General features: G+C 45.4%; 1 long non-coding RNA gene across 1 annotated transcript; it reads left to right on the top strand.

The window, feature by feature from the left end:
- Positions 1-11,431: 11,431 nt before the first annotated feature.
- Positions 11,432-14,958, top strand: LOC146172622 (uncharacterized). Its single transcript, XR_014702426.1, has 2 exons — positions 11,432-13,979; positions 14,741-14,958. It is a non-coding gene; the product is annotated as an uncharacterized LOC146172622 (long non-coding RNA).
- Positions 14,959-15,326: the final 368 nt, after the last annotated feature.

A 15,326-nucleotide genomic window follows, 5' to 3' on the forward strand; every position in this document is an offset into this window, starting at 1 on the left:
TTCTCCGCCTAACCGGTCCGCCGGTGCTGGCTCACTTCAATCCGTCAGCGCCCACAGAAGTAAGCACTGACGCAAGTGGGGATAGAATTGGTGCCGTTCTCGCAACACATCAGCTCGTTTCCCCTCGCGTCATCGACTATGGCAGCCGACTCGACTCCTTTCTGCGGCCGAACAGTATTATTCCTTGACTGAACGTGAGTGCTTAGCCCCAGTTTGGGCCATTACGAAGTTCCGCTCTTACTTGTATGGGTGGCCATTCACAGTAGTCACTGACCACCGCGCATTGTGTTGGCTTTCTACACACAAAGACCCTACTGGCCGCCTTGGGCGTTGGCCTTGCGCTTACAGGAGTACAATATTTCAGTGGTCCCTGTCCCATCATCCATTCGACCCACCAAGCCAACTTGATTGTGACAATGATGCTTGCGTGCTCTCTATTTCTGACTTCTCCAATATTCGCCGTGAGCAACGCCAAGACCCTCAGCTTCGCAAAATTATCAATCGCCTTAGCGCCGATCGCCATGACCATTCCCTTCGTTTGTTTGTGCTCCATGACGGCAGCTTATACCGGCACAGTATGCGATCTGATGGCCCCGACCTTCTACTAGTAGTCCCTCAGCACCTACGCACAGCCGTCCTTGAACAGCTTCACGACGTTCCCACAGCGGGTCGTCTGGGCGTCTCTCGCACATACGACAGTGTGCGCCGTCGGTTCTTTAGGCCTGGCCTATACTGCGCAATCCGGTGTTACGTGGCTTCTTGTGACCGCTGTCAACGCCGGAAAACAATTAGTTTACCAGCTGGACTTCTGCAAACGATCGACATCCATATAGACCCATTTTCTCGAGTGGGTCTGGATCTTTTAGGGCCTTTTCCACTGTCCGCACCGGGGAAGAAATGGATTGCGGTGGCCACCGATTACACCACACGCTACGCGGTCACACGAGCAATACCAACCTGTTCAGCAACTGATGTCACTCTTTCCCTCCTCAACGATGTTATACTCGTCCATGGAGCTCCCCGCCAACTGCTCACCGACCGTGGCCGTTGCTTTCTTGCGCGTATAGTCGACGAGATCCTAAGGTTGTGCAACGTTCGTCATTCTATGACAACTGCCGACCATCCACTGACGAACGGGCTTACCGAGAGCCTTAACCGGACATTGAATGACTTGCTGTCAATGTACGTTTCTGATGATCACCGCGACTGGGACATAATGCTGCCGTTTGTGACATTTGCATACAATCCGTCGCGTCACGGCACTACTGGCAACTGCCCCTTCTATCTTCTATACGGCCGTGAACCTCTGCTTCAATTTGATAGCCTGTTTCCTTCTGTCACCACTGCCAGCTCACGCTCGTGACGCCATAGCCCGAGCTGATGCTGCCGGCGTTGTTGCTCGCAACCGACTCGCAGCCTCCCAGCACTCCCAGAAACATCGCTGTGATTTCTGTCATCGCAACATCCATTATTCTTGCGGGTTTCTCGTGCTGCTTTGAAACCCAGCTCGCCGCGTTGGCTTCTGGGAAAAATATTTGCCCCGTTATACAGGACCCTACCGTATTTAACAAGTCACTGCAGTGACATACGAAATTGCGCCCTTGCATTCCGCACGTCATACCTCTACATCACGCACCAAAATGGTTCACGTTGCACGCCTAAAGCCGTACTACACGAACCCTGGTTTGGACGCTAGTACGCACCGGGATGGTTCGTTTCAGCCGGCGGGTAGTTTTACGTTAGGCGATCCATGCGCTGATATGCGCATAAGGAAAAGAGAAGAATCTCGGTAGTTTTTGACGAAGACGACGTTCAAGCAGTGTCAGCCCCCTCAAACCCCCTAACGTAGAGCGTTGCCACAGACCTGGTCGAAAGCGGAAAGAGCATCCACACCTAGTTATTCTCAAGCTACTGGACCGGGAAAAGTCTTTGGTCAAGAAAAATGTCTCAAAACCTAAAGGGTCTGATTATTACATAACTGAAGATTTTTCACCCAATGTTCGTGCTATTAGGAAAAGAATTTCGGATGCTTCTTCACATCTTCGATGACAGGGTTATGAGGTCAAACTGAGCTATGATCATGCTTTTATCGACGATGTTCGCTACATTAGCGACAGTGTGTCTAATGCTCTTATCAGAGACCCGAAATTTTTGAATTTTAACACTTGCCTGTCGCAATCTCGAGATTCCTGGCCTGCAGATAAAAAAAAAAATCTTCCACTGGTCAGGCTACGACGCCAGAAGGTAGCGCCACATAGGACTGTGTGAGGGGCAGTGGATTGGCATCTGTGACTGCGCATCCCATTTCAGTTCTTTACACCAACATACGAAGTGTTCTACTGAAGCGCGATGAACTTATCTCTGTTGCTGATTCAGCTGACGCTGATATTGTGTTAATAACCGAAAAGTGGCTTTCGTCAAAGGTTGATGACTGAACATGTGATTTGCAAAAAAAGATTTAATATATACCGATTTGACAGAGGGCAGCCATGTGGCGGAGGTGTTATGATTGCAGTTGCGGACCACCTTGTTTCGTCATGCGTGAATATTGTGACCGATTTGGAAATGATATGGGTCGAACTTCGTGTGTCTCTTAAGAAACTGATTTTGGGAATTTGCTGTCAGCCACCATCGTATGGCCGTACTTTTGTAGATGAACTACATTATGCTATCAATATGATTGTTGTACGCTTTCTTGACGTTCCTGTAATTTTAGTCGGCGATTTCAACTACCTATCCATTGTGTGGTCAAACTCATCTGCTTATCCTAGCCCTTTCTCGACCAAATGCAGTTACGTTCTTCACATGTGTGCAGATTTTAATCTATCATAACTTATCACTGAACCAACCCGCACTGTCTCATCATCGTCCAGCGTGTTAACCAACTCACGCTGGCGTGCTGAACTTTTACTCAAGACGATTCACTAACACAAAACAAGACTGTAACGTGCGCGAACTTTCAACTGTTTCTTACAAGTACTTCTATCCTTATACAAACACATACAAAGAAAACATGTACAAACACGTATCAGAAACAAGTTTATAAGTGCAATTCATCAAATCCTAACCCTTGAGGCACCGCTTTCCATCACGCTGCCTGTTAACAGCTTGATCTCTCTTCACGTCAGAGCTATCGACGGATCGCTTACGCATTCCGTGGAAGCGGCCCGTGACATTTCATATGCTTCAAAGATTATTCTTTATCGCCGGTCTGTGAAATGTCCGATTACAGCTGTTTCCTCGAATATTGGGATGCATGTTTTACAGCTATAACGTGCTTGGTGAGGTTGCTTGGGTGGTTATTTTTGCCGCAGTACCTGCTATGTTCATCCAATGTTATTTTTATGCAACTTTCAGTCTTGCCGATGTATCTCCTGCCGCATGACAGAGGGATGCTGTACACAACACACTTATCACAGCTTATGATCTTCTTTTGGTGGTCGATTCCGCATGTTGTGCTAACTCTCTTTTTCCTATTCCGGGAGTTAACTTTTCTGCACATTCATGTTAGTGTCGGGTGGGGGGGGGTGAAAATAGAAGGGGGTTCCATGTTTTTAACAAGCGTTGAGGTGCCGGCTAGTTGGTAATACATTTTGGAATAACAGCGCGTAGGACGAGGACGAAGATAGAAGGACACAAACACAGCGCTGACTGACAACTGATTTAATTCCAGAAGTTTGCTGAACAATTCCAGAAGTTTGCTGACAACTGAAGTTTAATTCCATGTTTTGCTGCAAATTTCTTAAGTCGGTGCGATACCTTGTTTGCGTACGTTACCACGACTGGCCTCGCCCTTTCTTTTTCCTTCGTTTTCCCAGTTTCTGGTCCGATTACCTCTTTCATCAACTTCTCTACTATTGCACCAATCAAATGTTCGGGAAAGCCACTTGCGGCAAGCCTGTACACTTGCAGATGTACACTTCTTCCCATTTCGAGATCACATGATTTCTTAACGCACTGTCGGAGGGAAGAGTATGCTACACTCCTTTTTACAAGCTTAGATTGACATGTGTCATATCTCATTATTGGCTTTTCACATTTAGTTCTTTACATCCAGCATGTATCATCCGGGCACAAGTGTATTTCAATGTCATGGAACCTGATAGTGGAGTTTTCCGGCATTTCATGCGTTAATTCTAAACCTGCGAACACCTTTATAAATATCCGTTATACAGAACCAATATCAAGCGACTTGAATATACGGTAGGGCAAACAAAGTAGAAAGTCATCCACATACCGGATACATTCTACAAACCCAAGTGCCTCTAGCTCATTTATCAGCGTATGGTCGCCTTTCGCCATGTACAGATTAGAAATCAAAGGCGTTTTTCAGGAACCTATGCAGATCCCGTCTCGTTGGCCGTACGCTATGCCATCATGCTCGACAAACAACGAAGTCATGTACACACGCAGTAATTAAAAAAAAACCACGTGCACTAATTCCACATTGCTTCTCAAATTTTATAACCCCATACTCGTTTATGCACTCCTCCACTGCTGTGAGTTTGGCTTTTTCGCAGAATGTTATAAAACACGTCACTAACATCGATAGATAGGCATCCTACAGGTTCATTTTGCTTGAAAAATGCAATAATTTTCTCTGATCTTGGCCCCATGAACGGGTCATTGATGGGGGAGCGTGGATAGGTTTGTCTGAAGATACTTGGCTACATGCCTTTGCCATGTGCTCCGGTTCTCGACGATCATTCGGAACGCGACCCTTCCTTGTGAATCTTCACGGCAAAGAACGGTCTCAGTGAAAGCTCACTACTTCTTTCACCTCATCACTAAACTTATCAAGACCCATACGTCCACAAGTCATCGCCACCCCAAAGCGTACCTGGTTAAAGTGTTCCTCACAGAGGTCCCTTGGCTCGAAGTTACTGTTGATGGCTTCCAGAGCTTTCCGGTCATAGTCACCCTTGTTCATGACCACGAATCTTGCTGTCTTGTGGGATAGCAATAGTCTAAGATTCCTCTGCTTCAAGAACGACTGTTTTTCCCTCGACGCACCCTTTATTCTTTGGTCTTGACTATCTCGGGATGCACTGCAGTCTTTCAGGCACACAAGAGTCCTTCTGGTTAGCAGGCGTCCGGTCCGCGACTGCGTGACATTGCTGATCAGCTGCAGAGACTTCATGTGCGGCTGCGGTGCGAAATTGAGGCCTTTATCCAGAGTCGTGGTCTGTATGCCTGGTAGCTAGAAATATGAAAGGTTGAGCCAAACGCATCATTGCCGTTTCCCTTTCTCTCTGCGTGGTAGCTTTCCGATAGGGCTACATTCCATTGCTGCTCTCAGCTTTGCTCGGCCAAGTTCAGGAAGTACAAAGTCATGAGATGGGAGGGGATGATCAAGTCGGAGAGTAATAATGGAATATAGCCATGGGAAAGCTACCGCGCAAGAGAAAAGGAAACGGCAATGATGCGTTTGGGTCAAGCTTTCAGACTGCTAGCTACCAGGCATAGCGACCGCGACTCTGGATTAAGGCCCGAAGTTCGCACCACAGCCGCACTTGAAGCCTCTGCAGCTGATTAACACGGTTCACGCAGTCGAGGACCGGGCGCCAGCTAACCAGAAGGACTCTCGTGTGTCTGAAGCACTGCATCGCATCCTGAAATACTCATCACCCAAGAATAGAGGGTGCGCCGAAGAAAAACAGTGTATTCCTTGAAGCAGAGGAACCTTAGACTGTTGTTATCAGACAAGAAAGCAATATTCGTGGTCATGAACCAGGATGACTATGACCCGAAAACTCTGGAAGCCATCAACAGTCACTTCAAGGCAACGGACGTTTGTGAGGAGCTCCTCAACCAGGCACGCTTGGGGGTGGCGAAGAGTTGTGGACGTATTGGTCTTGATAAGCTAGGGATTGAGGTGAAAGGAAGTAGTGAGCTTTCACTGAGACCATTCTTTGCCGTGAAGGCTCACAAGAAAGAGTCGCCGTTCCGAATGATCGTCGAGAGCCGGGGCACATGGCAAACACATGTAGCCAAGTATCTAAAGGTACACTTATCCGCGATCCCCATCAATGACCCATTCATGGGGCCAGGATCGGAGGAAAGTTTTGCATTTTTCAAGCAAAATGAACCTGTAGAATGCCTATCCATTGATGTTAGACATGCTTCATAACATTTCGCAGAAAGCCGCAATCATAGCAGTGGAGGAGTGCATAGACCAATATGCGGTTATAAAATTTGAGAAGCAGTGTCGAACTAGTGCATGCGGCTTTTTGGAATTACTGCGTGTGTACTTCACTTCGTTGCTTGTCGACCATGATGGCATAGTGTACGGCCAACGAGACGTTATCTGCGTAGGCTCATGCATAGCGGCTTTGATTTGTAATCTGTACATGGCGAAAGGAGACTGTACACTGAGAAATGAGCTAGAGGCCCTTAAGTTTGAAGCATGTTTCCGGTATGTGAATGACCTTCTACTTTCTTTGCCCTACCGTATGATCAAGTCGCTTGATATTTGTTCTCTAATACGGTAGGGCAAAGTAGAAAGTCATCCACATACCAGAAACATTCTACAAACCCAAGGGCCTCTAGATCGTTTCTCAGCATACGGACGCCTGTTGCAATGTACAGATTAGAAATCAAACGCGCTATGCATCAGCCTTTGCGGATCTCGTCTCCTTGGCCGTACACTATGCCATCATGCTCGACAACCAACGAAGTCATGTACACACGCAGTAATTCCCAAAACCACATGCACTACTTAAACACTGCTTCTCAAATTTTAAAACCCCATATTTGCCTACGCACTCCTCTTGTGCTGTGAGTGCAGCTTTCTGCGGAATGTTATAAAACATGTCTAACATCGATGGATAGGCATCCTACAGGATCATTTCGCTTGAAAAATGCAATAATTTCCTTCGAACCTGGCACTATGAACGGGTCATTGATGGGGATCGCGGATAGGTGTGCCTGAAGATACTTGGCTACATGTATTTGCCATGTGCCCCGTTTCTCGACGATCATTCGGAATGGAGACACTTCTCTGTGAGTCTTCACGGCAAATAATGGTCTCAGTGAAAGCTCACGACTTCCTTTCACCTCAATCCTTAGCTTATCAAGACCCGTACGTCCACAATTCTTTGCCACCCCCAAGCATACCTGGTTGAAGCGCTCCTCACAGAGGTCCGTTGCCTTGAAATGACTGTTGATGGCTTCCAGAGCTTTCCGGTCATAGTCACCCTTGTTCATGACCACGAATCTTGCTTTCTTGTCTGATAACAAGAGTCTAAGGTTCCTCTGCCTCAAGACGACACTGTTTTGCCCTTGGCGCATCCTCTATTCTTTGGTCTTGAGTATTTCAGGATGCACTGCAGTCTTCCAGACACACGACAGTCCTTCTGGTTAGCTGGCACCCGATCAGCTTCTGTGTGCACCATGCTGATCAGCTGCGGAGGCTTCATATGTGGCTGCGAGGCGAACTGTGGGCCTTTATCCAGAGTCTTGGTCACTATGATTTGTAGCTGGTAGTCTGAAAGTTTGACCCAAACGCATCATTGCCGTTTCCTTTTCTCTTGTGTGGTAGTATTTCCTAGAGCTATATTCCATTATTGCTCTCCAATTTGATCATCCCATCCCGTCTCATGAGAAGGTACTTCCTGAACTTGGCCGAGCAAAGCGGAGAGCAACCATGGGATATAGCCCTCGAAAAGCTACCACGCAGAGATAAAACAAAACAGCAATAATTCGTTTGGGTCAACCTTTAAGACTGCCAGCTACCAGGCATAGTGACCATCACTTTGGAAAAAGGCCCCAAGTTAGCATCGCAGCAGCACATGAAGCCTCTGCAGCTGATCATCTTGGTGCACGCAGTCGTCGTGGACCGGGTGCCAGCTAACTAGAAGACTCGCATGTGTCTGAAGGACTGGAGTGCATCCTGAAACACTAAACTCCAAGGAATAGAGGGTGCGCCGAGGGAAAAACAGTGTCTTCCTTGAACCAGAGGAATCTTACTCGGTTGCTATCAGACAAGACACCTAGATTCGTGGTCATGAAGAAGGATGACTAGGACTGGAAAGCTCTGGAAACCATCAACAGTAATTTCGAGGCAACGGACCTCTGTGAGGAGCACCTCAACCAGGTATGCTTGGGGGTTGGCGAAGAGTTGTGGATGTATGGGTCTTGATAAGCGAAAGATTGAGATGAAAGGAAGTACTCAGCTTTCACTGAGACCATTATTTGCCTTGGAGACTCACAAGGAAGAGTCGCCGTTCCGAATGATCGTCGAGGACCGGAGCACGTGGCAAAGGCATGTAGCCAAGTATCTTCAGGCACACCTGTCCGCGTTCCCCATCAATGACCCTTTCATGGTGCCAGGATTGGAGGATATTATTGCATTTTTTCAAGCAAAATGAACCTGCAGGATGCCTATGCATCGATGTTAAAGGAATGTATTATAACATTCTGCAGAAAGCCGCACTCACAGCAGAGTAGTAGTGCATAGACTAACATGGGGTTATGAAATTTAAGAAGCAGTGTGGAATTTTGGAATTACTGTGTTTGTACATGACTTCTTTGTTTGTCGAGCATGATGGCATAGTGTAGGGCCAACGAGACGGGATCTGCATAGGGTTTCTAATCTGTACATGGCGAAATGCGACCATGCGCTGAGAAATGAGCTAGAGCCTTTGGGTTTGTATAATGTTTCCGGTATGTGGATGACTTTCTACTGTGTTTGCCCTACCGTAGGATCAAGTCGCTTGATATTCGTCCTGTATTACTGCAATTTAGAACGGTGTTCGCAGGTTTAGAATTTACGCATGAAATGCAGAACTCCACTATCAGGTTCCTCGACATTGAAATACACTTGTATCCGGATCATACATGCTGGATGTACAGAACTAAATGTGAAAATACAACATACAAAAGGACCACATAAATTCGAAATTTTTGTTAAATACAAAGGCGTACTCATCCAATGTCCTGTCTAAACCTTTTGAGCAGTCGCTTGTTACAGGCTGCCTACCCGATGACTGCAAGGTTGGAAAAGTAATTCCTCTGCATAAGTCTGGCGATAAACACTGTCCTAAAAACCATCGTCCCGTATCGCTCACCTGCATACCATGCAAGATCATGGAATAGGTCATCTTCTCTCATCATGCTACATTTTTTTTAACTAATTCTTTTTTCAGTAATTTTCAGGATGGTTTTCGAAAAACATTCTCCTGTGAGACCCAGCTTCTATGCTTCACTCATGACCTCCATTGCATTGTTGACGGTGGTTCGTTGGCAGACTGCATATGCCGGGAGTTTTGTAAAGCTTTTGATAAAGTCTCACATGAATTACTTCTCTTTAAACTAGGCAGATTGAACTTAGATGCTTTCATGGCTTCACTCTTTTCTTGCTAATCAATCTCAGTTCGTTACAGCAAATAATACCGACTCTAAGTTTTCCCGAGTTGATTCAGGTGTGCCGCAAGGTTCAGGCTTGGGACCCTTGCTTTTCCTCATACATAAATGACATTCCGGTAAACCTTACTTAATCAATTTCTCTCTTTGCGGATGATTGTGTTATCTATCGTAAAATTAACAATGGTCATGACGTCTCTATATTACAATCCGATTTAGCAGAATTTCTGAATGTTGTCAGCGCTGGAATATGAAGCTTAACACAAAAATGTGTAAACATACGCGTGCCACTCGAGTTAGCACATCAGCCCCTTCGTACTACCTCAACACTGGTCCTCTTTAATCTGTCTCTTCATAGAAATATTTAGGTGTTCACATAACTAATAACTTATCATGGAAATGGCATGTTCGTCACGTAGTTAATAATGCTAACCAAACTCTTGGCTACTTCAGAAGAAACTTTTCATTTTGTCCTAGCGCGCTAAAACTTCTCCTTTACAAAAATTTGTTGGTCCAAAACTGGAGTTTGCAGCTTCTGTCTGGGACCCAAGCGTCGTTTTACTCATTACTGAACTAGAAAGTGTGCAGAATCGCGCATATTCCTTTTTATTGTCTAGCTATTATCGCACTTCTAGCGTGACTCTCATGAAATCTTCACTTTCATTGCCTCTTCTAACAGAACGCAGAAGAGTACTTCGGCTAAGTTTGTTTCATAAGATTTTTTCCTATAATACATATCTCAGACAGAAACTTCTAACGCAACCGTCATACACTTCTTCACGCATTGATCACCGTCACAAAGTAGGAAATCCATTATGTCGCACCAAATACTGCCATGACTCCTTCATTCCAGACACTTCTAACAGTTGGAATCGCCTTCCTTGTGCTATTGCCGAAATTACAGATGCCGTTTATTTACGTACAGCTGTTACTAACCTTTTTTGCTCCAGTGTTTAACATACTCTTGCTGCCGTTTTTCGGTGCTTTTTCTTGTTAAACATCTATGCTTGGCTGCGTTGCTGTTGATTTTGTATTTTTATATCTTGTTGCGCAGTCGTTATCATTTACTGTATAATGACAAATTATTTTTGTGTTATTTTTTACTGTATTGGGTTTTTTATTTTTTGTGTTCACCCCAACTCTCCTCTGTAATGCTCTTGGGCCCTGGGGGTAAATAAATAAATGTAAAAAGCGTTTTTATAAGCCAAGTTATAACCAGACTGTTGAGCTTTTCTTTTTTATTTTATTGATGTATCGTTGCTCTTGTTGTTCATGGATTTACCATACCGATACTTTCAGCGTTATCACAGCATTAAATCTTAGAAATGCTACAGAACCTTTAATCGGAAACATCATTCATAATATAATCGCCGCCGAAACACAGGGGCATACAATTAAACTCTGTTGGGTACTAAGCAACGTTGGAATCAGCGGCAATAGGAGCTGATGCATGTGCTGCAGCAGCCCGTCATACTAAAATACAGCCAGTCTACATACCACATAAAGATGTTCTAAGAGTTGTAAAGAGAAAACTGAGAGCAAAATGGCAGAACTCATGGAACAACAAAATAAATAATAAATTGCACCTTGTCAAGTAGATCGTTGAAGAATGGAAATCGCGCAGTCACCAAAAACGCTTCATCGAAGTCATTTTATGTCGCCTTGGCATCGAACACACCCTTCTGACACACAGCTTCATTCTAATGAAAGACGAAAGACCTCTCTGTGAAAGATGCGGAGGTGAACTAACAATAAACCACGTCCTACTTTCGTGCGCTGAACTAAAGAAGTGAACGAAAAAAAGTGAAGGAAGGAAAAAAAGGAAAAAGTGCAAAATTGCTTTATACAGCTGCGAGTAAAGTTCGAGCCTGCTTACAGCGGTAAGCAACTCTCGACGAGAGATGAACCTCAAAGAAAAGAAAAAAAAAATATATGTGGGACAGTACAATGGTGAGATACTTTCAGGTTTTCGCTTAAAGGTGTGAGCGCCAAGCATGAAGGTTTTTACGAGAAGTTTGATGTGGAGGGTATCAAACAAGCGGGGGGAAAAAAAAGAGGGGGGAAAATAAAAAAAAAAAAACCGAGGAAAACTGTCAAGGGATAATGATTGATATATGTGCTTAGCATTAAACTTGCTGGGCTCGTAATGACGACATTGCCCTATTGTTTTCATTTATCCCAGTATTAAGTGTTCTAAACTTATACATAAAGTATGACTCACGCTGCTCCCGTTCCATGTATTATTGAATCCCCGCTGAAGAACTGTTAGTTTGACTGAGTCGAATGAGTGCTGTTTCTGGTTGATATGTTTTGAAAAAGGAAGGTTGGGCAGAGAGCGGACATCAGCACGGTGATAATTAAACCGCATTCGTATAGGGGCAGCTGTCTGGCCAATATACTGCATTCGGCATACATTGCATTCTAGGAGATACATTACTTTTGAGGCATCGCAATCAAAGTTACCATCTATTCTCCACTTAAAATTTGACGTTGTGCTTGTTGCGCAGCTTGATGTCTGCATGTGCCTGCACACCCGGAATCTACTCTTTCCTCAAGGCCGGCACCCCAACCGCGGGTTATTACCTATTTTTCAGTGGACTAGGATGTTGCGAATGTTTTTCGGTCGTCTGTAGAGAACCTGGGGAGGAGTCGTGAAAGTATTGGAGAGACGAGCGCTCTGTTCTAGAACGTTGAAATGTTTCTTTAGGATTCTGTTCACGTTGGGGGGGTTACTCGTGTAGGGAGTACCAGGCTTGTTCGACGGTCTATGTTTTCCTTTCGTGGACGTCCCTCCAGAATTTCCTCTCGGTTGAGTTCATATGCCTTTTTTATGGCGTCGTCAACAATATCTGGCGGGTATCGTTGTTTAGTCAGAACTTTCCGCATACGTTTTGCGTTTGGTGCGAAGTCCTGATATTGGGAACAAATTCTTTTGAATCGATGAGCCTGAGAATACGGAATGCTTGTTTTTGAGTGATAAGGACGACAGCTTTGTGCGTATTGTTGTCGGACCGGGGGTTTTCTGTATACGCTAGTGGAGAGCGAACCTTCATAAACCGCAATTTCAACGTCTTCAAAGTTAATTTTGTTTTGGGAATATGTGTGCGTGAAGGATATGCTAGGATGGAGGAGATTGAAGTTTTCAATGAAATGTAGGAGTGATTGTTCTGTGTCAGTCCAAACTAAGAAAATATCATCCAAGCAGCATTTGTATAGGATGTGCTTAATAGGAGAAGTAAGTAAAAATTCAAATTCAATGCTATGCATGAAGATGTTAGCATAAGTAGGGGCCATTTTTGTACCCATGGCGGTGTCGTTAATTTGTAAGTAGTGTTCATTGTCGAATTCAAATTTGTTGTATTCTAGAACTAGTTTCGTCAATACCTCTAGGACTTCTGGAGTTGGGATCCTACCTCACTATTCTGATTATAGGCCTCAATTAGAGCTTTGATTCTGTCGGAATGCGGGATATTTGTATATAGAGAGACTACATCTAAGGTTACAAGGAAGGCCCCCTGAGGACGATTTACCCCTGCTATTTCGCGAAGGAAGTGGTTGGTGTCATGTATGTGGGATAGGTGTGTTTCAGGTATGTGTCCAATTAATGTGTCAATGTAACTGGAGATTGGTTCTGTGATTGTGCCGATGCCGGATACTATAGGGCGGCCAGGGTTAACCCTTCTATGAATTTTCGGAAGCATGTAGAATCGGCCCGGCGACGGGTGTGATGCGGTCAGGGCTTTGCATAATCGCAGAAGATGTCCCCACTTTTTGCGAGCTCATCTAGAGTCCCTGTAAGAAGTTTTGATGCTTTAGAGTGGGGTCCGCTTTTAGGTGTTTATAAAATTTAGTGTTACAGAGTTGTCTAATTCCTTCCTCAATATTGTAACGTGGTGGTGACCAGGGTCGCTGACACAAATGAAGGCACAGGCTTGATGGTACTTAAATTACCTCTTTATTGGGCTGACTTGCAACCGCAAAAGAACTAAGCAACTCGGCGGCGGCGATAGCAACAAACGTGCTGGTCGATCGTCGAACAAAGAATGTCCGTCACACTCATCAACGCTCAATTTAAAGGCTGCCCAGAACAATCTAGATAACGTCGCAAACAGCTACCAGCACGGGCTGGAACATTGTGGAAAGACACCCGAGTGGCCGGAACCTTCGAGACAGATCTCGGTGCATCTTGTGCTACAACGAAACTGATAAAGGTGTGACTCGCGACATCGAGCAATAACAAGCAAAGTTTACGGAACTGATACGCGGTCCAGAATCAGAGTGATAAGCCTGAATGCCGGCGGCTGTTAAAAAAACAACAAATACAGTTTTGAAGGCTTCGCCATAGAGAAATTGATTGGTAAAGAGCGGTCACTCGGCAAAAACTGGTCCCAGAAAATGACGCGCGACTTTTTGCGCTGCCGTCGATTGATGAATGGCGGCACCAATGCGCGGACGCGCGCGCGACGGCACTCGCTGCAGCGGTAGCCCGATGGAGCGCTAGGAGACAAGAAGTTGTCGAGGGGAGCGGTTGTGTGCTCGTGCCTCGCCGCGCTTGTGCGGCACAGACCTCTCGTGGGCTGCTGCGCGGAACGACAGCGGTTTGGAACGATGGCAAGGTGAGCAACGTTTTTTTGCTTAACTACGCTGCCTTTCAAGCAGTTTACGCTGGCCATGCCGGCCGGGACTTTGTTGTCAAACTGTGCAGTATTTCAGGCAGTTTAGCTCAGTACGGCGGCGACTGCGCTTCACAAAGTCGCAAGTGAAGGGCAAGCTAACAGGCATGACAAGGCGTGCTGACCGCCGCGGTGACGTGACATGGCGATTTTGCGAACGGCTAGTTTTGCGTGGCGTCGCGTTTAACAGGGCAACCGCAAGGTGTGAAATGTTTCATTCTTGTCAAACTGCGAGACATTTCGGGCAGTTTAGCTCAGCACGGTGTTCTGCGCTTCACAAAGTCGCGTATGAAGAAAAGCCAACATGGCGTGCCCGCCGGTCGCGGTTTTGCGAACAGCTAGTTTTGCGTGGTGTCGCGTTGCATGTAACGTGACAACGTTAAAGTGAGAAATGTTTTATAATGCAGCAAGCTTCATTGCTCCAGCTGTTCAGTGCTCTTGAGGAATGTTGTTAATTTAGTGGCTGTTATTTCACTCACTGTAGAAATGCATTTTCAGATAGGTTCGGTTAGCCTGCATTTCCTGACCTCTACGTTGCAACAGTAGCTTTTGTATCAATTTTACGAATCACAGCTTTTCTGTTCTGGACCATAACTGCTGCTCACCAAGTCTTCAGTACGCACCCACATGCAATTGTGTGCGTGGTGCAGTGGCCTTACATTTCATTGCAACCTTCTGCATCATGTTCATTCCTTTTCCAACAGCACTGAATGGACCCACGGACTGCAGCCGAAGCGCGGCAGATGCGACGAGTGAACGGAGTGGCATTCCCCCCAAGTGTCAGTACTCTCTGCCCTGAACAATACAAGTTACCCTTTCTAAGGTAGCCGGGACTGAGACTGTGTAGTTTATGTATAATGCCTGTTTTGTTACATATCATTTGCCATATTTTGGAAATAAACGTTATGCTATTTTTTGTCGCTACCGAAGTGCTGTTTCTCGCCTTGTGTATTTTTATTTTTCTGTATTTTGCACATCGCCTTATGTGTGCAAAGTTTTGTCAATGCATCCGCCTACATGTGTTGCGTCTCTTGTATGTTTTATATGCAGCAAAATAAATGTTCATTTCACAAAGCACTTGGCGTCTTTTCTGCAATACTGTTTTGCAAAGGCTGTGGCGCAGCTGCGTTGATGGCCAATTTAGTGAACTGGGAATCTATTTTTCATGTTGTTATGCATGCTGAGCATAAATAGAAACACTAGCAGACCGTGTAAAACCAAAATAATGCGCCAAAAGGGCAGGGAAGGACGCAGCGCATGCTAGTATTCAAATAACGCGCCTTTCAGCAA

This window comes from Amblyomma maculatum, unplaced genomic scaffold (genome assembly GCF_055883805.1).
Source record: "Amblyomma maculatum isolate TAMU_Amacu unplaced genomic scaffold, ASM5588380v1 scaffold_12, whole genome shotgun sequence".
Lineage (NCBI taxonomy): Eukaryota > Metazoa > Arthropoda > Arachnida > Ixodida > Ixodidae > Amblyomma > Amblyomma maculatum.